We start from the raw sequence: 24,943 nt of genomic DNA, 5'->3' as shown, positions 1-24,943 counted from the left end.
TTGCTAACACAGGAGTTCAGTTGTTCTCAGTTTGTATAATCAGCAAAGAAAAGCATTACTAATAGAGTGAGGCACTCTGGAGCAGCCGCACATGAGCCTGTTGTCACAATGCCCAATGCTAAGTGTAAAATAGAGGGGTCTAAAGCCCCCTGGCATTGGGGGCTTTGGAACTGCATTCTTTGGAGAGATGGAGCTCCATCTAGGACCTTTGGGATGAGTTGGAGTGGTGTTTCTGATCCAGAATTAATCGTCTAACATCAGTACCTAACTCCACTAATGCTCTTGAGGCTGAATGCATTCAAAAGTTTATAGCAATGCTCCAACATCTGGTGTAAAGCCTTCCCAAGAAAGTCGTGTAGCAAAGGGGGGACATGCTCCCTAGTAATATAGGGGATGCACCGATATGACAATTGTGGGTCAATGCTGATATCCAATATTTTCACATACATATCTGCTGATGACAATATCAATGCCGATACATAAACATTTTGATAACATGTAGGACTAAATCTACCTAAATTAGCAATTCTGAGAAATGTAGCATTTATTTGTAGAAGGTTACAGATGCAGTAAAATTAATAAAATGCTGACATTTTAGCCTGGCTTCACCTAGACATTCTGCTTTTCTGGAATTCAAAAACTACATCATCAAATATTGGTTTGAAGTATCAGTCAAATCTTAACATTTGTCAGATGCCAATTTTTTTTAAAGCGAATATCTGTTGAAACATTATGATTCTTATATCTTCTCTGATTCTCTATTAACACCCTTGATTTCAGTTTGATTTCAGAGGAAATATTTGGTGAGCAGGTCTCTACAAACTTCTGGACATACAGTGTACGTATGCATATGCGTGTGTATACATGGGTGCACACATGTATATGTACCATAAGCTGTCAAATCAGCAATTTTGTCACCGTGTAACATCTTTTAATGGCCTGATCTGCACACTCCTCAAGACATATGTAGCATGTGCTCCATCTAAAAGTAGACTTCAAAGAGGCTTTAAAGCGAAATCCACCTGTCTCCCAGTTAAACTTGTGATAAAGTTCAGCTTTGCTAATTCAGGCTCAGGTATCGACCACCTGTGCTTAGTTCTGTGAATAAGAATGAATAAAATGCGACTTAGTTCACAAATAGCCTAGAAGTTACAGGTGTCCATTCACAGATGTCTGGCCGAGCTCATTGACAGCTTACAACCTTTGGCGGATTAGTTCAGCAGCACACTGTAAGCCAGAACAGAGGCTAATGTGGCGAATCTATTCACAGGTCTGAAGTGAAAAGGAGAAGACTCATCTCTGCCCATCACTTTCCAAGCAAGAGTAAGACTCCAGAAACTGAAGGTGTGAGTTTATGTTTGGGTTTTGATAGTGGGAGGATGCAAATCTTGGACAAAGCGGTTCACCAGGAAATAAGATTAAGTATTAAAAGCGAAGAGATCTTATATCTTGTCCTTATCGTTAAAAGATAAACTATAGTCCTCTTTTAATTCAGATGAAGCGGAAAGATGCTTAATGAAGGTTTTTGAGCATCTTACCATTCGTTTTTCTTAGAGCAATATCAGCCTCATATATTTGTGTGTGACACCTCAGGTTTGCAGTTGCCAAAAGCAAATAAAAGCTCTTCTAAAAATGCCACACAGGTGCTGGTACCTCTATGCCTGTTCGGATTCAATACTCAGCTGCAGGAAGAGAGAGTGTATTAAGATAGAAAGGTGTGTGTTTGTGTGCATGTGTGTTTTAAATAGAGCAACAGTGCATCTGTTGCCTGGGCCTCAAGCATCTGGACGATACTCCCATGCACTGCAAAATCCACACCATCTTTACCGGATTTGTTTTTCCATTGCAGATGGTCTCATGCACATGTTTTCTTCCCATTGGCTCAAGTTCCAGAGCTGCTACTGATACAGCACACACAGCTCTGCATAAAAGGCAGCTTCTCCCTCACTCTGTTCCACCCATGCACCGCAGAGAGAAGAGGAGGAAAGCAACCAGAAGAAACTGGAGAAGAGCAGAGCCGTTTCTGCAGTGGTGCACTGAGCATACATGGAGACCCACAGAACTATAAATACAGGTAAGTAATGAAGCATTGTTTAATTTATTGCATTTATCCTATAATGCATACATTGATCGATGATAGGAAAAATATTTTTGCTCACTAGATCATGGATAATTATTTACCACTGAAGTTAATTTTATTGCAAAATGTTTGTCCAAAATATTATTTTTTGCACAGCACATGTGGCATGTGTTAAAAAGAGTGGACACATACAGATTCATTATCCTGTCTGTGATCAGTATCCTGTGTTACTGATCACAGACTGTTTGTATGGCCTAAGAATGTCTGCGTAATGACCAAAGCTGTTTAATATTTTAATTTATTTCTGTTTTTGTTTGTATTAATGGTTTTAACTGATAAACCCACTGATCAATATAATCAGTGTATAACTAGATTATTTAGTGTCACTGTCTTGTTTTTTTACAATCAAAAATGAAATAAAAGGCCTTTAAAACTATGAAGTAAACATGGTCTAAAACTGGAATATAGTAATGTATGTTTTATACTGTAAAATCAGCCTGAAATGTAATGAAAATTAAAATAATGCAGCATAGTTAACATCACAATCCATAGATATACATGGAAAATATGTGTTAATGGTACAGCCTACATGTTATTAGTGACAATCAATTACAGCCTGCATGTTATTAGATTATTGTGCAATCTCCATTTTATCTTCAGAATTGATACATTATTGTGTAAGGTAGATCTTGTCCAGACAGATGGACAATAAAACTGTGAATGGCTAGTTTAACTTGACTAAGTGACCAGTGAAATAATATATGTATATATGTGAAAATAAATAAAGTATGTAAATCTGACCCAGGGCAGGTGAGTTATATACATTGGATCCCAAAAGACTGAGACTTTTTTCTGCTTTTCACTGAAATTCACATGCTGATAGTATAATTTGTAAAGAAAACCTTGGTATTAAATTAGAAAGGAATGCAAAATTAAGCGTTTTCACTGGTGGTCTTCTTTGGACCCCACTTTAGTTTGACGGTGGCAGGCAAGAAAGACCTTCTGTACCGCTCCTTGCTTCTTTGTGGCTGTATTAGTCTGGTGCTGAAAGTGCTCTGCTCTTTGATTAAACTCTCATGCATGAGGTGAGAGACATTGTGCATGACGTGCAACAGTTTAGCCAGCATCCTCTCCTGAGCAATGAATTCCAGAGAGTCCAATGACCTGAACGACCTTCCTGGTCAGTTTATTCAGTCTCCTGGTATCACCCACATTTATGTTACTTCCCCAGCACATTGCTGCCAAGAAGATGGCACATGCTTCCACAGACTGGTAGAGGATGCATAGTATCTTGCTGCATACATTGAAGGGTCCGTGTTTGCTCAAGAAGTCAAGTCTGCTGTCCCCCGTGGAGTACCTTGAAATAAAATAAACAAATTATACAATTAATATTATTAATATTGTTTGGATCGCAATGAAATGATTTTCGATAGGCACCTTCAAATTCATGATGATGGATAAACAAACTTAAATGTAGACAATATACTACTTTGTGCAACGTTTTTATGTTCAGCATACTTAATTCATCTTCCTACCACCAGAGGGCGGCACTACACAGGATCAGGAACTATATCACAAACCCGTCAGCCACGGAGTACATTTTTGGATCAGTTTTACATGTTTTAAAAGTACTTGGATGTATTTATATAGTTTATATATTCAAACCTATATATTTTGTGGCAAGGTGTAGAGCAAGATGCAAGAGAGGCCATTATATTCGCCACGATAGATACTCTTTTATTCACACCAGCAGAAAAGACGCATGAAACACAGCTGGGGACAGCAGGCAGGTCATTTTTAGTCATATATCTTCACTTTGTGGTTATCACAAAGCCCCACTAACTACCCCAAAAAGCCAAACACAGAATAACACAAATAACAAAAAACATACTTTAAACTAAGAAACAACGTTAACAACATAAACAACAACATTAACAATACATTTAACGACATTTAACAACATTTAACGTCCCTTTTACAGAGGGGGCGGGGCACGTGGTGCAGTTCTGCAGACCACGCCTCCATAGCCATTTTTTGAGTGTGTGGTAGCCCCACATAGCCCTCCACCTCAAGGGTCAGCTGTCCTGGCGACCCCACACTGTCTGAACAAAGTTCCTGAGGTGTGCGGGGGCACGTTGTCCCCACACCCCAAACCTCCTTCCTGCAGTCTCTCTAGCAGGGGTTTCTGAATGGCCATTTTTCTGGTCAACGCAAGTGCCACAGACTACACGATCCTCAGCCACAGGCGCCCCCGGTCCTCTCTTGGGGCCGCGACCTTACCGCAGTGGCTCGTCAATGCACCCTGTTCCAGGCACACTGTCCTGCTCTGACCCTGGCAGGTAGCAGAAATGCAGCTCTGTGGGCATCCTCTCCAATAGGTCAATGGCAATAGGTCACCGTGCTGCTTTGCTGGCAGGTCTGCGAGCACCTAGAGAGCTTTCCTTTCCAGGGCCAGGCACAGCTGAGTCACGTTGATGGCTGCCGTTAAGCCGTGATGCTGGGCAACCACTTGCAGCTGCGAGGAGTACTGCTCCTGGTCCCTCTCGCCGTTGTAGTGTCAGAGTGAAAGCATGCGGGCTCATTCTCGCTGTGCTCCAGTTGGGCTCTGCTGTCAAGCCTCGCTGCGCTGTTTCTTACGCTGTCTCCGCTGCCGGTCCTCATTGAACTGCTTTTTCACCGGCTTCTCTTCTGATGTCTTCTTCTTCCGTCCACCTGTAAATTTCTGAAAGCGCCGTACCACTTCTTACCACTTGGTGATGCTATTCCACTTCTGACACCAGTGTGGTCAGCATAGAACAAGACGCAGGAGGCGCCATTATAGCTGCTTTCCAAAGCCTAGGCTGCAGCCGAGGTAGTGCGGGTCCTCGGAAGGACTGTCCTATGAAGACTCTGTAGTAGGTCACACAAATGGAACAGTCCTAACGAGGCTGCTTGGTGACGTCACCAGAGTGGCGCGAAATTTGTGAGGGAACTGTTGAAAGAATATGGAGCCCATTGTGTTTGCTGCTTTTTCATTTCTTCATGGAAATGGAGATGTTCTTATATAGTACGATAAACTACATTTATACAAATACTTCTAAATGAAATGTGATATATGGACAAATGCTTTAATTAATCAGTCATTTTACACTTTACAGCGTAACAAAGATGAATTCAAGTACACAAACAACTTACATTTTAAAACAAACCCTGTTGTTTGTGCACAGAGAACTGTGGGTAACCGAAGGCCTGGAAGGATACATCTGACGCGTCCTTGAAATCACTCAGAATGTAGGCTGCATTTCTAGGCTGTATTTGAAGGGTCTTTCACTTTGGAACGGCCTGTTATGACATAGCGGCTGAGAAATGCGGCCTACCTCGGCTGCAGACTAGACTTTGGAACGCAGCAAACTTCTGCCATGAGAAGTGCTCTTTTATTCACACCAGCAGAAAAGGCACATGAAAAACAGCCAGGGATAGGAGGCAGGGCATTTCTAGCCATACATCTTCACTTTGCAGTTAGCAAAACCCCACTAACTACCCCAACAGCACATGGCGCAGCTCTGCATTCCATGCCTCCAAAGCCCCTTCTTGAAACACATAGCGTGTGGCAGTTGCCACAGTATATTAGTGCTCCTACTATAGGACCCTGGGACTCTTCTTTGAGCTGTGTTGTATTATCATAGAAAGAAAACCAAGAAGCTTCATTTAAAGTGATTGATAATACAGGTAACAAATCTTCACAGTGAGGAACACCAATATTCAAATGTCAGCCTTAACCTCTGTATGACCTACTCCTCTCCTCTCTGACCAGGTAATACTTGCAGGCCTACTCTGCTCTTCACAAGTGAAACTATCATTCACATCAGTTTAAGCACCTCCCAAGGCAGTCTGGTTGTTTCCATCCACTTGAACCTTAAAGAATTAGGTCTCCTTAGGAAATTATGTGAGTGGTTGGAAGCCTTGAGCCAGAGGGGGTTTAGGAAGAACAACATAGCCTGTGACATTAATTCCCTGAGCTGTGCTGATGCAAGCTCACGCTGGATCACTCACTAGATAAATCTACCTGCCCCTGTCCTCATTCTGAGCACTTTGTGCTATCCCCCCATGCTCTACAGATGATTCTTTATCTGCTAAACTATATTAATGGTAGCAAGGCAAATGCAACACTATTTACAGTTCATAATTTACCTGTATTTTATTTCTAAACAACTATTTTTCACTTTCTTTGACAGATAGACATAGTTGTTCATTGTGAAAAATAACTAATAAATCACTCTAATTTGTAATTTTCTAAAATCTTCAGATTGTTAATGAAACTTTATTATCTAACTGGGGTGTTGCTGTGCCAGAGTACAAATCACTGCTTCCAGGTTGTTGATCCAAGAGGCTAAGTCTGCTACGGCCAAGTCTAGTTCCAGCATGATTTTTTAGACTTTGGAGTTTATTCCCTTAGTGAGTAATGTTGAGTCGAATGTGTGCCAATGTCCAATAAAATATATTATATAATATTATTAAAAAAAAACTTCTAATATCTACTTACATCAGAACTGCAGTCACATTTTGTGCACTGTAAGGCTGGAAAACAGTCAGCAAGCTACAAGAACGAATAAATACATGTATTTTGTATAGGGCTACAAAAAACTAGTTCATATAGATTTACTTAATTAAAAAGCTCCTTATGGTGATGCAAGTTTGTTGTGACAGTAGTAATTACTCTTTTACACATTTTACACATAACACAGGGAGTGAGAATAGTCAGATATGCTTGTTAAAGTATTTTGTTAAAGTGTATTTTATTAAAATATTTTACAGGCAGTATTTCAAGATAGATATCTGAGCTGTCAATGTATGTGTTTTTAATTCACTGTTTATTTGGAGCACATAGTTCCTGCCCAGCAGAAGGAAACACTTGCTAGAGATCATTACACTCCTGCCAAACTAAATACATCACTCAGGTGTTGGGCATGTGAGGTACTTTTAGCTGTTCTGTCATCACAGCACTTACAATGTGTTTATCACAAAAAGGCCTGTCTCCAATACCAAAAAGACACGTTTTATTGTGTAGACTTGCTATTCGTTCTATCCATTCTATCCATGCTCCACCCACAAATGTATACTTTTGTGGCAGATGTGGCAAGGTTGGACAAGCTTTACAGAATGGTGGCACAAAATCCATTCAACCTAATGAGAAATTGTAGGGCACAGCCTGAATTTGAAGGAAAATACCTAAATTTAGGGAGCGTTATTTCAAATTATATTTTTTTGTATTCATGGAAAAGGTCATATGGTTAGAATACAGTGCATGTCATTAGCATGGTGACAAATTTGTAGTCAGCCTGTTTTCTTGGCTAGAGCATCACAGGCTTGGTTAGACTGGAAACAAAACTTTATATAGCAGCTGTAAAAAGTGTGCTACAATTTCTCATTGTTCTCATTGTTTCTTGTTGAATTTTTGCAAACATTCTTTTAAACTTGTCCAACCAACTGTTGCTACAAAAAAACACATGTATGGATGGATCATGGATAGGTCCATTACATAATGCTTAACAACACACCCTTAATATAAACATGAATTCTTATGGCATCATACTTATCATTTGATTTTAAAAATACAGCCACGTCCACAGTGATGATAATAGCAGAAATAAAGCTGCAAATACATACAGCTGCAAAGATTAAGGGTGAATATCCCTTAGTTAATATCCCAAAGTATTAGTTAAACTATGAGATTACTTGATGTCTTTCATACTGGCGAGCCCAAAGTTTTATCACACACTTCCATAACGTAAGAATAACTTAACCAATTTGCATTGATTGACCTGTAGTTACTGAATAATAAACCTTAGTATGTAATAAGCCTAGGATTTTAAGGGGTTAACAAGCCAGCCTACCTAGTTCTTCATTGCTTTATATTTTGGCTCTGGGCTGCTGTGCTTTTGGTGGTGGACCATGAACCCTTGAAATGCCCAGTGCAATGAGTGAATTGCCTGTTTTCATTCTAAACAAAGTGTATTATTTTTAGAACCAGGTTTGTAAGTCAGACATACTCACTCACTCATGTTTAGCAGGCTGAAGGTCCTGCACAAAAGAATTCATAGCACTTAAGTTATTTTTGTATGAATCACTGAAAGAGAGGAAATTTATAAGAAACCCACACCAGGACCTCAGGACCCACACATGCTGTCACGAAGTACAAGCTGTAAACCCACCCCAACCCTAGCCCATAGCATTTACCTTGCACAGCTTTTCATATATGTTGGATTATACAAGTTCTGACAAATTCTGACAAATTTACATCCATAAGACCCTGCAGACCTGGGATGGAGAATGCTTCCATCTTCCATCTTTAGAAGCTGTGAAAGTTGTAAGTAGGACACCTTGCCTGGAGAAGAATGCTGACTCCTCAGTTCTGTTTACATGGCCTAACAGACAACATCGCATGGCTACAGTTGCTCCATATTAACAGGGAAAGAGGAAGTATCCAAAGTTTTGATGTTTGATATGAAACAATTACACTCTTTCATTAGCCCAAGTTATTATAAGAAAATGACTGATTAATCATTGAAATGTAATCCCACTTCCTCAAATTTCGGTATGGTGTCACTGTTGGTCCAGACAAAATATTAAATTGGAGTTTAAAGTCTGTTTATATATTATTATTAAAGTCTGTGTCAGTACTGACTCATTATTCTAATTAGAAAAAAATCATTAGTCTGTGATTTGTTATGTTTTTTCACCAGGGCAGTGATTTGCACCAGCTGGCAACAGGATATGATGGTTTGTTGCATGCAAGTAGCCAAAAGGTTTTGTGGGAACAATCATGGAATTCAGAAATAGTATGTATCCGTTTATAGATTTTTCAACATGTGTAAGAAAGAATACTTCATGGCTGGCAAACTGTAGAAATTTTTGTCAGGCAGGAGTAGAGCAAAAGAATTTACCAGAGGTTCTACAAAATACATCTCAGTCATGCTCAGCACTTACTACAACAGAGAAAGATCACTTGTGGTTCCCAAGATCAAGTTCATGTAACCCTTTGACACTTAAAATGTAGGAATGAACAATATTCCAGATTAGGTTGAAAATACTGATGTACCAAGACTATGCAACTATTCTAGTGGAGACAAGACATTCCCATGTATTTCTTTTTCTCTTTTTACAGATATAAACTGGCTTTTGATGAGAGATTCCTTGTAGATGACCAAGAAGACCAGTGATGTGTTATCGGCAAGATGTCAAAAGGTGGTGTTCGAACAGTTGTGGAGTTTCATAAGTGATAACATCCATAAATGTGTTTTACAGTATATACAACAAAGTGACTAAAAAGAGCCTCAGTACTGTGCCAGATGTGGCTCTTTTTGGTCACTTTGTTACATATGTTGCAGAACCCATTTAAGGCATACTTTTAGAGTTCTGTGTGAAAATATGATTGTAAGCTTTCTTTCTAAGTTAGACATGGCATTGCACTTGCAAAAAAAATCAGGATTGAACTTCTATGATCATTTTACAACTAAAGTTGCTAAGTATTCTGTGGATCTCACATGGGATGGCTTTGGAGTGTTGCCATTTTATGCCATTATATCTTCCTACATCTATCTCCCTTCAATAACAGCCAAATCTCTATCAAACAGGTGTCCCAGACGATCTAGAAGAAGAAGAGTTCCATTCATACCTAAAATGCCCATCTTATCACTATAAACAACTTGTTCAGGACCAAGTTGTGGAACCTTGTCTAAAACGCAGGAGTCTGTAACCTTCCAGGAGACAAGGTAGTAACTTTCATGCAGCAACACATTCTGGCTCTGCTAGTTATGGAAATAACTGATCTTTTTCCTGCTCTCTCTAAGGGATATGAAGTTAATATTTACATGCACAAAAGGTTAGTATGGCAGCACACAGGGAACATACATTCGTGGAGTGGTACTACTTTTATACCCCCAAAAAGGATCACATAGCTCAGTCTGTGTGTAGTCCAGTAAGAAGGTTCCACATTTGCTGATATTTTACCTGCCTAATTATGCATTCCAAGGCTTCAAATATTTGCTCCAGGCTTAAAAACACCTTACTGTGTTTTCAGATGTATGTTCGCAATTGTTAACCAACCCATTTCCCACGCCTTTGAGAGTAATATTACTTTCTCTTTCTCTTACTGTGTGTCACGATCTGAAAACTCATCCTAAATCAGTACTTCTGACTGTCTGACTGGCTGTTCTTCTGTGTAGGCTTGCCTGTTACTTTTGGACATAAAGAAAGTAATGAGAGCCAGTATGGGTACATGTAGACTTGATTTACAGGTAAGAATATCATCCATGCAAACAGAGCCATGACTCTGGAATCAACCCTCCTGCTTGGGCGTGGTTAGCATAGTCCAAAAAACAAGACAGTTCCGTTCTATTACCAAAGTTGTGACGAAGCAGATTTTACAGCTTTCCATCTTTGTATATGGCATACACATACAGTTGGTTCTGGTTTCTTACTTTATTCCAAAACCAAAACATTAGAACACCATTGCTGGCACTTGCCAAGGCTAGGATACATCTGGCAAACTTTGTGTCAACAAAATCTTAATACCAAACATCACACCAATGTCCTGCGAGAAATGTACCAAAAGGTTACTCTCAATGAAAGTATTTTTAGCTAAACTAAGCATGTTAAGATAAAACTGCTAAGTGCCAAAATCATTGAATGAAATGTGCCAAAAGTTTCTCATGCGCTAAGATGTGTCTATGACCCCATATTAGTGTAACATTTAATTATATTTTGTAGTCTTATACAGTCCATGTTTGTAGGCTAGGAATAAATCTTTTGGCGCCACCTGTTGACAGTGCCATACATATGTGATTTGAAAGAGATCACATTTGTGCAGTAGCAGCAAAGAAGCTTTTGCACAGTTATGTCCTCTGATAGACTGTCCTGTTGTATTGTTCTTTCTCTCCAGAATGGCGCATTGCTGTAGCTGAAAGACACTGGCAGCAGACAGTTCAGTTGGTGATGAAGACGTCCATTAAGAACCTCCAAGCAGGTTTGTAAACAATACATTGTTATAGCTTTAAATGGATTCTAAAATGTTACCAAACTGAGGCTGGCAACTATTGTCAGATACCCAGCTTAGTGACTCAAAAGTTACCAACATTTTCCTGGTCACGGTCATTAGAAATTAGCATTATCTTAGGGGTGTTCTTGTCTTTAATGAGCTTGCTTTATCATGCCCTTCATGAGTCAAATCCGGTTTGCTAGAGCAGGAAAAGCTCTCAATTTTGCAGACTTGCACCCTCTAGAACTTTAGTTTTGCATTCCCTCTATAGCTGTAAGGTCTGATTTGATGACTGATTACACAGCTCTCACGGTCACAACGAAGTCTAAACTAAAGGCTATGTTTTATAAACCTGGAGCCAGAATTTATTGTAGATCTTCAAGTTTAAGTTACACAATTAAGATTGTAGTGTTGGCATAAAAAGACCAGAGCACACAGACGCCTATCCAACAGACACCAACCCCAAGACACCTAGAGTTTAGCTGGTATGCCGTACCTTTGAGTGACTGTTGGGAGCCTTTGGTATGTTCTATACTGATCTAGAATGTTCTCTTCATTCACACTGTTCATTTTGCTTGTCAGTTCTTATCCTGGAACTCCAGTATGTTGGTGTTTTTGCGGAATGCTGAGTCAGTGTGCTATGGGCCTGAGGTTTCACAGTGGGATCACCATGGTGTTAGGCATGATATGATTCGAGATGTGAGGTTTTACTATTACTGCTTGGCATAGTTACTTTGGTGACCATGTTTTGGTGCAATGTAATGAGAACGGTATGCCTTACAACCTACAAGAAATGACTGCAGATGTTATAACAAGCATCTAGGACACAGATGCTCAACTCCAGTCTTTGGAGGGCTGGTGTCCCACTCAAACTAATCCTGGCAGTTAACAGATGAGTTGAATCAGGTGTGTTTGAGCCAGAAAGTCACCAAACTGTTCTGGGCCTTGGCATTCCAGGACCGGAGTTGTGCATCCCTGATCTACAGCTATACAGTCACTGTTGTTTAATTATCATCATCAAATAAATAAGTAAGTCTTGAACCTCTAAGAGTGACAAGAGACAAGCTATGCACTATACGTAAAGGATGAACACAACTTACACTTTAACAGACTGTATGTTTTGCTTGATTTGCAAGCCGTAGACTGACTCCCTGATGTCTGCATGTGAAAACATATTTATGTATACTTTACTCTCTCTGTAGAGGTCGACACTAGTTAAAACAGTTGCCTGTCTGAAGTGCTTTTGACTAAGGCCAAACAGGGCACTGTAGCAAGACGGATGCTTGTTGGTTCATTTTACAAAATGCTCATAATCATACTTGGGAAAGTATGCGAAGGACCATGTACCAAAGGGGTGGCCAAATGGGGAAATCACATTGTTAGTTAACCGTATGTCTGTGCTATGGTTTCATAAGATATGATTCATAAGGTAGCACTTCACAATGGCAAACACTAAAACCATTACAAAGAGAGTAGCACATACTTATCTTTTCAGTAGTACATTCTGGTCTTCTTGTTTGTTAATTTTGTTAAGTACTTAATTTCTTAATCTTATAACATGAGAACAAGTGTGTACCTCTAGTGGCCAAATACAGCAGTTACAACTACTGATTTTATTTATACTGCCATCAGGTGGTGATTTGAAGATCAGTAGATTTTAGGATTTGACAGATTACAAATATTCATATGGGATGTTGTGGTGGGTGTGTTTGTTAGAGTGGTGTGTGCTCTGGCAAATTTAGACATTGCATCTGGATGACCACATGCCTGTGATTTAGTCCCCTTTTTGGGGTCAGTTGATCAATTTTAGTATATGATTATGTTAGAGTTGTCCGATTATTTCTAGATTTTGCATATTTAACAACTGTGTTATTAAGCAAAGTATAACATGAATATATTTAAAAATTAAATTGAGGACTTTATCAATTTATGTCTTGATTGCTACAACAAAAGACAAATGACAGTAAAATAGAAACACTTAAAACAAATGTCAGTTTTGTTTATTTTTTGTATATTAAATAGGTTTTGTGATTTTATTAATTACATTTTTATGATTCTTCTTCCTCTTATCATTATTATTACATTGACGCACCAAAAGTCATGGGACAGGAGCTAGTATCGTATAGGACCCTGGCGAAATACAGCAACTCGTTGTGGCATCGATTCCACAAGTGGGCGAAAGACGTCTGGAGGGATGTTAAGCCATGCCATCTGGATTGCCACCCACAGCTGCGTTGTATTTGTAGGTGTAGGATCTTGGGTGCGAATGGACCTCTCCACCACATCCCATACCCCAAACGCTCAGGCCACACCATTCGTCAGAACTCTCCAGAATGCTCCTCAAACCAATTCTGGACATCTTGGGTCTGATGTCACTGTGCATTACCCTGCTGGAATATTCCCATCATTGTGGGGGTTCATGAAGTCTGTGAAGGGCTGCAACTGGTCACCAAGCAGTGAAATGTAGCAGTCACTGGTCAGTGACATGTTTAGGTGGACTGGGGTCCATGGCTGCATTAAATGTGGATGTGATTTCTGCCAGAGTCGCTTGTCTGTTTGCATGGACAATTCTAGCCAGATGCCGCTGGTCACAATCTTTAAGCACCTGTGAGCGGCCACTGTGCTGTTCACTGTGGGTGGTAATTCCTTCTATGATGTATTCCCGGTGACACTGTGGATTGAGGAATGTTAAATGCCTGCACAACTTCAGAAATGGAATGTCCCATCGGTCTGGCACCCACTATCATACCTCGTTTGAACTTTTGATAATTCACGTCGCCTTGCCATGAGCATGCTGGCATGTGTTCAACCTAACTCACAAGATAACACCTCACAACTTATACAGGTGTGGGCGTTCCCAGGCTGTCCCCTGAGATAACACCACTTCATAATCAATTTACATACTGCTATCCCATGACATTTGGCACATTAGTGTATTATTGTTGTTATTGATACAACAGTAATAACAATTTAAACAAAGCAGTTGCAATCAACATTTAACTAACAAGTACAAATGATTATCACACATGACAGATCAGGGTGGATATAACTATTTCTACCTGTACAACTCTAGCTAGAAATTGCCATAGCCAGCATATAACACTAGTGATAGTTAACCAGTGAAACTCCAATAAACAACTTGTATTGTTGTCCATTCAGAGAATGTATCCCAGCTACTACCCTTTAGCTAAGACACAGTACAGAAATTAGACATAAGTGCAATAGAAGAAAGCACTAGATTTGTGTTCATTTAAATCCTTCATAATGAGATGAGTCTTCAGTCTGTGAAGACAGCAGGGCACTCTTCTGTTCAGACAGCCAGTGGAAGTTTATTCTACTACCTGGGTGTCAGGATGCTTGTCTTGATGCTTGCCTTACGTGTATCTTGAAGGATGTCGGTTCAAGCTGAGCTGTGCTGAAGCTCAAGGGCTCAAACTCTGAGTCAAGGGCTCAAAACACTGCTCAAGTTTTGAGCATTGCCATCAGGCAGAGAGGGGCAGGTCAGTTTGTTGGCTTTTTAATCAAGTATTAGGGGATCACAGCAGTGGAGTGACATGAGAGAAATTCGTAGACTGAAGATAAGCCATGGTCCTGCGTTTTGGATACATTGCAAGGGCAGCATGGCCTGCTTATGAAGACCAGACAGGAACGAGTTGCAGTAGTCAAGCTTTGAAATGACAATAGACTGAACATGCCCCAGGGTTACCTCCCTAGTGAGAAAGAGTTGAGTTCTCCAAATCTTTTCCTTCCCACCTTCTGACACTCAAGTTTCCAATCACATCTTGGCATGTCTGGCTGACATATCAAATGTTGTAGAGGAGAAACCTACACAGCCGAACCAGGTGTGCAACATGACCCAAGAATGATAACTAGTAATCTAGAATTACACCAAGGCTGCATGCATCTTTAGACAGTGAGTGACCTAGGAGTTCTTGAATGAGATGGAAAGATCATGGTAAGGACCTGTAATTCTTGGAATGTATAGCAGTAATCTTGCTGGGATTCAGCTTCAGATGGTGCGCTGCCATCCTTGATGATATGTCAGCCAGACATGCCAAGATGCGATTGGAAACTTAAGTGTCAGAAGGTGGGAATGAAAGCGTTCGTTGAGTGTCATCAGCACAACAGTTATAGGAAAAGCCATTAGAGGAAACATCAAGAGAAAGAGTGTAAAGAGAAAAGAGTACCCAGCGCCGAGACTTAGTAGACACCAGAGGAAGATCTGTCTAGAGTGGATGTGGATTCTTTTCATACCTGATAAGAGTGCCCGTCTAGAAAAGTCTCGAAACACTTCCATGCAGATTAAGTCATTCCAAGTTTAGCAAGGATGGATAGGGGGATCTTGTGATTGACCATATTGAAGGGTGCAGAGAGGTCAAGAAGAATCAAGAGTTTGACTGATCTTGCTGCATGGAGCTTTCCATCCTGCTATTAGGGCAGTTTTTGAAGAGTGCTCTGGTTGAAATCCTGGTGCTGGTTCAGAGTGAGAAAGAGACACAATTGACTATAGACTGCGTATTTGAGAGTTTTTGAGAGGACAGGAAGGGGCGATACTGGTTGGTAGCTGCCGATGTGGTTGCTTTCTAGCATGGGCATTTTCACAAGAGGAACCACACCTGCAGTTTTGGATGCAGATGGTTCATGCCCTGGTGACAAGGAGCTGTTTATGATGGAAGGTATGAAAGGAAGCAAGTCCCAGAAGATTGTCTTAAGCAGTGTGAATGGTATGGGGTCCAGTGAGTAGGTGGTTGGATTGCTGGGTGTCAGTAGCTGTTGTCTGGGGCAAGAAAGGAAAAACAAGATAGACAATCAAGAGGGGGCAAGGGTGAGGACTGATAGGAGGAGTGGAAATGGGAAAAGGACTGGCAGATTTTATCAGTTTTCTCAAAGAAGGTCACAACATCCTCTGAGGTAAGAGAAGTGTGTGGTGGTGTGGGAGAGGGTTGTGGTTAGAAGAGGAGAGCTTATGTTTCAGATGCTGATGCTTCCAGTTTCACTATGTAGAAAGATGACCTTGCAGTTACTTCCAGTAAGAACTTGGAAAGGAGTGATTGGTGTAAATGAAGATAAACTGAATCTGGTTGTGATTTCCTCCACCTTCTCTCAGTTTTTTCTGGTTGCTGCATAGGACACCTTTCAGCCAAGAAACAGTCTAGCTTCTTTATTCTTTGTTTGCTTCTAGGCCTTATTGTTGTTCTCTTATTTTCTGTTTACTCATTGTTAACCTTGTGTTTTGTGTCTTTGCCATTTGTTTATAAACTCTCTGCACCAGTTTCCATAACATTTCTAGTTTTGTGGAGCCTGATGTGATGTTGTACCGAGAATACACATATGGATACAACCACTTCTGAGTTAAATGTGGGTGGAAACAAATGGACAGTAGAATTTCTAAACCAATCTAACCATTTGTGAAAGCAGTGCTCAAAGCAGGATGTGATGGTGTGCTCATCAACATTGTTCAATGAACAACAAGCCTGCCTAAGTTAGCATGGCTGAAAAATCCTCAAAAAAACTGAACCTGACTATACATTAGCTTTAGAAAATATTGTTGGGCACATAATAAAAGTCGATGATGGGTTACCAACAATTGTATGTGGCCTCTGTTGTTCACAGCACTGGAGGGATTTGGAGGTGTTTTGGAAGGGCCCTATCCCTGTTTGCGGCAAACTTCACTGCAATCCAGCACCAAAAGCTTAGCAGGATGCCCAAAACATATATTCTCAGTGCAAGACCACGTATGGCTCAGTGAGACTATAACGTTTCCAGCCATCTAGAAAGTCCTGAGGGTTCTCTACTGTACATGCACATAAACAGTTACAGCATATAAATCTGATTCTTTACATCAGGGGTGTTTAACTCCAGAGTTCAATACAGTTTGTCAATTTCCCTTTTCAGACTCATCTGATACAACTTGTCTGTTAATTGCCAGGTTTATTGGGTTTGTTTGAGCAGAGAAGTCACCAAACTCTGCTGGACTGGCCCTGCAAGACCAGAGTCGAACACCCATGCTCTACAACATTTATTATTCATTCTCGCATTCAGAGATTTTCTTCGAGTTTAGTAGGCTAACAGGTTTTTAGCATTTTGAAGAGCTCTGTACTGAAACTGAAATTCACAACTGTAAGAGTAATCATTAAAGATAAACTGTTTGTTGGCATAAACATTATCTAAAAATAATCCTCAACCAAACATATCACCTTGATATGACTGGATATGCTGTTAAGCAACTAGGAACTATGGGTGCATCAATAGCAATAAACTTACACCACTTTATGCTTTACAGTAAGGATGCTCTAACTTTTATCAGCTAATTCTGCAGTTTGCAACCAATTCATAATCCACTTTAGATCCAATTTAGATTTTCCTGTGCTGTAACACAGGAAGATTTTCCTGTGCTGTAACACAGGAAGATTTTCCTGTGCTGTAACACAGTAAGGATGCTCTAACTTTTATCAGCTAATTCTGCAGTTTGCAACCAATTCATAATCCACTTTAGATCCAATTTAGATTTTCCTGTGCTGTAACACTGTAACGGTAGCAGACAGAACCAGACGCTCGCAGCAGAGACTTGAGTTAAGATCTTTAATGCCAAAGGGGTTGTCCACAATCACAGTCAATAAACAAATGCAGAAAGTCAAAAACCAACACAGAACAAAAGGGTACAGCTAGAATCAAGGTCATAAAAAGAAAACGGGTCATACACAGGAAAGCAGTCAGGAACACGGGAGAATTGCTCGGTATGCAGGTATAAGTATGACAATACTTTGCAATTAAACTTGGGCTTATATACTAAACTAACAAACAAAGGTAACAAGGAACAGGTGTGTATGTAATCAGTAGTCCGGAAATGAAAAGCACTGATAGGTAGATCACTGGGCGGCCCTGTTGGCTGTAGTTTCAGCCAGGCCAGAGGGATGCGTGACAGGGACGGCCGAGGAACGAGGGCACCCTCGACGACCACCACCAACCTGACCGGACTGGAGCGGACCGATGTATTGCAGCTGCAACGCTGCCCAAATCTGAGGTCCCGAGTGGAGAGCCAAACCCGGTCTCCAGGCTGAAAGGTGGGGGTATCCCCCCGATGCTGGTTTGCTTGTTGTTTAACACGCTGCTGTTCCCAGACTTCTTCGCTGCGCTTCCCCCAGTCGTCGATAGCTGGGATATCCCAGGGAGTAGCAGTCCAGGGGGCGAGCGGAGGTTGATAACATAAGATACACTGGAATGGGGTCATACAAGTGGCTGAGCAAATCAAAGAGTTCTGGACTATTTCGGCCCAAATCAGATACTTTGATCTGTCTGTTGGATTACTGCTACAGAATGCAAGACCAAACAGGGAAGCAGTGAGTTTGCAAGAACTTCTTAAGGAGAATGAGGTCAGACTTCAGGAGGGTTACCATCTGCTTCGACAGCTTCAGTTATTGTTCCCTGGTAAGGAGAAAAAGCCTACCTTGTTCTCAGCTCTGCTAGCTGCAGATGACGTCAGTGCGGCCCAGCCTGCACCCGAGGAGTTCCCTGACCTGCCCATAGCCCATAGACCTGCCTGTGACCTGTGTGTCATGTTCCTGCTCCCCATTGTGTTTCAAAGCCAGCTTCCAGAGCTGCTGCTCCCCCTGGGTTGGTTCCCAGTGCAGCTCCTGTGCCAGTACCCTGTTGGGTTCTGGCACCAACTCCCTGTCGTGTTTCGTGTTCCAGAATTCCTACACCCCGGATAGCTCCTGTTTCTGTTCCTGCGACCTGGATGCCTTTCTGTTCCCTTTTCTGTGGAGTTGGTGCCTGTTGGTGTTTGTGTTTTTGTACCCATTTCTGAATTTGTGTCTGTCCCTGTTCCTTTTATTATTCTTGCCCCAGTCCCTGTTACTGTCGTGGTCTCTGTCCCTGTTTGTGTTGCTCTGTCCCTTGTCCAGTCCCTTGCACAGTTTAGTAAGTGGTCCCGGTCTGGTGTCCTGTCTCCTGTCTAGTTTCCTGTTAATGTTCCTGCATGTTTTCCAGGTCCCTCCTGCTACCTGACTCCCATCTCAGATGGCCTTTGTTTTTCATGCCATGGGAGCTGTGAATTAGGAGGGGGGTTCTGTCACAGTTTTCCCATTGTCCCTCTGAGTGTGTGTTTCTTCCCCTGTGTTGTAGCCATGTGATTTTTGTTTTTTTGTGCCTTGTGCTTTTGTTGTTGGTTTTGTTCAGCGTCTCCTCCCTGTTCCTGCCCCCTTATTATCTGCTCCACCTGCCTGTATCTTCACCCTCTCATTAGTCCCAGGTGTTTCTTGTTTCCCCTTAGTGTATTTATACCCCTGTGTTTGTTAAGTCTCTTTGTCTTGCGTTGTGGATGTTACCCTGTTGCTTGTTTTCTTTGATCTTGTTAGGTTTTCGTTTCATTATAGACTTGTCTGTTGTACAAACCTCTGCTACTCAGTTTCTGGACTCTGTTAAATCTGATTTGAACAAAAGCAACTTGGACTTGCATCCCACCCCCTCTCCTCCAACGTTACAAGCACCTAATATAATTTTGAGTTGAAGAGTAGTTGGTGCGCAGATCCACGCAAATGAAACTGAGATATGCTGCTGAGCATTTGTTAAAATTTTGTCTTCGCGTTCACTGAGAAAAAATAGAGCTGATGTTAATATATATTATATAATAATATATATTATACTATAATTATGATGCTGGCATACTCACTCTTTTATATAGGTCATGTGTAGAGTTATTTTGTATAGTTATTTTACATTTATATTGCATATTTTAATGCAGTTGAATTTTATTTAACAGACACAGTCATTATAAATATTTTAAAATTTGCAGTATGTACATGAATGAAGGAGTAGCCTCTTCTCTGGCCATTGAGAATTGATGTTGAGCACTAGCCGGGCTTGCAAAGTAGCTGTGATGTAACTGAGTGGATAAATCAGGAAAGTGGGTCTAGAGTAATGGGATCAATGTAAGGCTTTGTGAGTTATTTGAAGTGGCTTGCGCATGGCATTGTGGGAGGATGCTAGTACAAACAGTCTTCATGTGACCTGCTGCGGACTGTGTACATGGTTGGAGGTCTTATGGCATGCACTGTAGGTTGTTGATTGTGTTCTTGACAGAACTGAATGTGAAAAATATGAAAAGTATGAAGAGTGTTTAAAATCTTGAATTCCCTAAGTTTAAACAGCATTCTGTTCAAATACAACTTGCCAACATAGCAATAATAAAAGCAAGAATGTACAGTATGTTCTCTTAATTCATTTTCATTGTGTGCTATTAGAGAGCACAGACCAGTCCCAGATGTAAACATGGTCTTTTGAGAGTTTTGTGGGAATCCTGCAGCTTTTTTCCAAAATCACACAGCCCTGTCTTTATTCATGATGCATGGGTTACCATGAAACAAGTAGCCAATAATTATGACCAACAGACAATGAAGTTTGTAGCAGACGATTGGCAAAATACAGTTAAGTCTTCTTTTATCCTTGCCCTTTGACTGACTTTCATTGCATCTTTGAATAAAACATTGATACTTTTAATTAGATGATATTACTGAAACGTCCACAAATTTGGGTTAGGACCTATATTGTGTGACATCTATGCATTGCTTAGTGGTTTCTCACAATGGCTTTGGAGTCTTTATAAAGTGTTCTTTAAAAGATGCTTTGAAATACTCAATACAAGACAGTTGCTGATGTTCAGTGATAAAGTGTATTGTGAAATTTAACACACACAATGTTGTTATTATGAACACTTTAAAATAACATTACTGCATTTTAGGCAAACAAGTTGAAGTTTTATCAGATTTTTTAGACACAGAGTAGTATCACAAGCTCTCGCTTCTCACACTGTGAAACCAACGACAAAATGCTAATTAACCTCTTAAAATCCCAGGCTTATTACATACTAAGGCTTACTATTCAGTCACTACAAAGACTATTCTTAGGTATTCTTAATATAGTGTTATGATGACATTGGTTAACAGTGATAAAAGGTTAGGTAATTATCATATTAAATGTTTATAATGGCACAAGCCTACTAAATACTAATACATAGTACTAAAAGGACTAATGTTTGCAGTTAAATATGGCTAACATTTAAAGTTTGTGATTTGCATCCTACTTTTCTTTACTGTTGCTCTTCATGGCATGTCACAATTGAGCTAGTACAACTGAGAATGCTAGATTGTACCTAGATTGTACAACTGGATAGGTGCAGTCTGCTATGCAGGACAGCTTTGTTGTGTTCTCGTGAGGTCATGTGTCATCAGGTGTAGCAGGAGATTTTGTATTGTTGGAGAGAATCCAGGTCAGATCTCTTGGAGGGGTTTTGAGGCTGTACTAGCTGGAGTGAGCAGGTTCTCAACGTTATGAGCTGATCACAGACCGGATCCCTGTAACTTAGTAATTAAAGGCATAGCTTGTAAGAAAAACAGTCCAGTAAACAACCCAGGGAGTAGCAGTACTTGATAGTGACCTTATTGAGGCTGTGGCAGTCAGTGCAGGGATGCAGAATGCTATCCTTCTTTTCAACAGTATTGCAGTGTTGATTGAGTAGTAATTATCAAGTTACCTTGCACAAAACATTTTCCGTGTGGACTCTCCAGAATGTTGGCAGAGCATAAGATCCTATGTGTGCCTTTCTCTGTCTCAGAGTAATGAGACTTTCTACAGTTCAGTGTGGCATATAACCCACCTGTAAGGACACGTCTCACACCTCACACTGTGTGAGGATTAACAGGATTGAAGACGTGTATGTGTGTGTGTGTTTGTGTTTGTGTGTGTGTGTGTGTGTGTGTGAGTCCTCGTGTGTGGGATTAGGGTAAATCAGTGGGTCTGTGGGTTAGTGTGTCAGTGTATCAGTGAGTCACTAGGTTTCCCCAGAAGATAACCTTCTTTCCATTAATCACACAAAGCAGAGACTTCCTGGTCATGCGTACGCATTCGTACACTTACTCTTGTTCACTTTTACACGCATGCACATCCCCACCCCACCCCACCCCCAACAAAACACACACACGGTCCTTTCCTGAACCATGAACCTATTACTATTTTCATACTTAATGGTGTTTAGCACAATAGACTGAACCATATGTGCATATAAGGTGCCTATAAAATGTACAAAATTTAATCTTAAGAGTCTTACAGTTGGGTGGATCTTATAACTGTAATTGATGCCTCCTCATTTCTTCTGTCTTACCTCCTCTAGCCTGTGACCCAAAAATTGATTGAATTCTGCTACCTTTAAGGACATATCAGCTTTTTAATACAGAAGAGACAAGGCTTTTAGAGTGAGGAAAGCCAGTTGCATTGTACACTGAAAACTTGTGATGTAGATCTGTGATCATTTCTCTTCTTCCACTCTATGCAGTCATTGGGTGATTACAGTTAATGGGATGGTACTATTAAAGGATGATGAAAGTTGTGAAATGTCAGCTGATATTAGGATATAACTGTAAATTATCTGTAACAGGTGATAAAAGTGACAACTGAGTAAAGGATATCTCATTTAGCAAGCATGTTTAGTATCGACTCCTCTATACTCACATTTTATCTTTGCATCTTTTACTTGTGTCCACAGTGGGAGGAGCTAAGACAGGAGGAAAAGATGCAAGGAAATTGGACAAAAACGCACAAGGTACTTGTACCACTATTCTATCACTGTCACTCTAGGAAAACCTTGATAGAAAACGTTTGCAGTTTCCTGTATTTTAATTCCTCTTCAGAAGTGTCAGTTTATTGGAGAGGAGAGCACACAGATGGAGTGTGACAGACCTGCCCTACGCCACAATATATATACAAGGACTTTCTATGTAATTGTGACATTTAACATAAAAACAAAACGACACATGCTGTTTTAAATAGCCGTCATAATTTGGTGATGTGTTTAAGCTGGGAAGATGAAGTTGGCAAGGGCGAAGGGCTAGATGAAGAGGGTTATGTCTTGCAAAAAACAATCATGTATCAACATATAGATGAACTTGAGCTACTAGTTGTTTCAGCTGCCATGAGGTTAACTGTAATGAAACTTGGTCACTCCATACCTTGCGGACATTTAGGTAAACATAAAACACTAGCTTTCATTGGTGCATGTTTCACATGGCCAAACTTGTACACTGATGTGACTGAATATTGTCAAACGTCAGAAGTGCCAATTAACATCAGACAGATCAGCCCCTTTTCCTATAATTGAAACTCAATATGAGAGGAGAGGAATGGACAAATTGGGCCCCTTAGAAAGGAGCAGGACAGGGAACAGGTATATTTTGGTGGTATGTGATGACGCTACATGATACCCTGAAGCTTTCCGTTTACGTACTGTCAAGGCCAGGGAGATGGCTAATGCTGTTCTACATCTGCTTGCAAGGGTAGGTCTCCCTTGGGAGATTCTGACAGATCAAGGCACAAACTTCCTGTCTAGGTTACTACAAGATGTCTACAAGCTGTTAGGCATTCATGGCATTAAGACCTCCCTCTGTCATCCTCAAACAGTTGGCGTAGTAGAACAATTCAACCAGACCCTGAAGACTGCTTCATAAATTTGTTTTACTGACTGGTAATGACTGGGTGATCTTCTCTTTGCTTACAGAGAGGTTCTGCAGGCATCTACTGGATTCTCACCCTTCGAGGTGCACTGTGGACATCCCATGTCTTTCCCAATGGACCATCACTTAGCTAGGTCTTCTTTTTGTTATGATGACGTACCCCGGGGCGGCATGGTGCCGCAGGGCGTAGCGCTGTCGCCTCACAGCAAGAAGGGCCTGGATTCAATTCCCGGCTGGGTGACCAGGGTCGTTTCTGTGTGGAGTTTGCATGTTCTCTCCGTGTCTGCGTGGGTTTCCTCCGGGTACTCCGGTTTCCTCCCACAGTCCAAAAACATGCAGTCAGGCCAATTGGACGTGCTAAATTGCCCCTAGGTGTGTGTGTGTGTGTGTGTGAATGTGTATGTCTGTCTGTCTGCCCTGCAATGGACTGGCGACCTGTCCAGGGTGTATCCTGCCTTCCGCCCAATGACAGCTGGGATAGGCTCCAGCACCCCACCGCGACCCAGAAGGATAAGCGGTTTAGATGATGGATGGATGGATGGATGGATGGATATGTACCCCAGTACCACCTCAGAGGCATCCATGTGGACGACAAATGACAAGGAGTGAATGACTTGCTGCTAATACACATACCACCCAGACAGAGACTAGGTGGCTTAGTGAGCCTGACAAAGAGAGCAGTAACTTCTGAATGGGAGTGTCTGATGTACGTTTGAAGCAAGATGCATCTGCTGTTGTCAAGCCAGAGGACTCCCATCGACAGTTTGGTTGAAATGGCAGGGTCTCACTGGAAAGCTTGGATGGGAGGCAGATGGACAAAGATGCCTGTCGTAATAAGTAATAGATTAGTGAACACCTGTGCAGCTGCTGACTAGAACAAGTGTCGAGCCGAGTAGTAAGTGATGCAGCGATGATGCTGCAGTTTTAAATATGTTTACAGTACAACCCCTTCATGATTATAACAGTTAGTCAGTTCAGGACTGCACAGACTCTGTGCTGTTCCATATTTTTCAAATGTAACTTGTAAAACAGATAAATGAAATGTTTCTCAACCCTGTGTTAAATTAGTTTGTCAGTACTGTCAGCATGTGCTTATTGAGGTAGTAGAGGGAGAGATGAGGATGTTTTCTACTTGTGGATTGTGCATATGTCCACTTTGGTGCAAGTCCATGCTTCGCACAGCTGCCCCAGTGTTGTAGACACCAGAGGCAGGGAGTACCAGTACTTGACAAATACCTTGTTGAGGCTGTGGTAGTCAGTGCAGGGATGGAGGTTGCAGTCCTTCTTTTCAACAAAGAAGAATCCCAGCTAGGCTAGCGAGATGGAATGAATCCATGTTAAAGT

At 41.0% G+C, this 24,943-nt stretch overlaps 1 long non-coding RNA gene across 1 annotated transcript; it reads left to right on the top strand.

Annotated features, from left to right (window-relative positions):
* The first annotated feature begins 1,964 nt into the window (after positions 1-1,964).
* Positions 1,965-23,753, top strand: LOC118807571. Its single transcript, XR_005007233.1, has 7 exons — positions 1,965-2,074; positions 9,225-9,304; positions 9,694-9,831; positions 10,285-10,356; positions 11,001-11,084; positions 22,636-22,692; positions 23,644-23,753. It is a non-coding gene; the product is annotated as an uncharacterized LOC118807571 (long non-coding RNA).
* Positions 23,754-24,943: the final 1,190 nt, after the last annotated feature.

This window comes from Colossoma macropomum, unplaced genomic scaffold (assembly GCF_904425465.1).
Source record: "Colossoma macropomum unplaced genomic scaffold, Colossoma_macropomum, whole genome shotgun sequence".
NCBI classification, from domain to species: domain Eukaryota; kingdom Metazoa; phylum Chordata; class Actinopteri; order Characiformes; family Serrasalmidae; genus Colossoma; species Colossoma macropomum.
The sequence above is the reverse complement of the archived record's forward strand: the minus strand, read 5'-3'. Positions and strand labels throughout refer to the sequence as shown.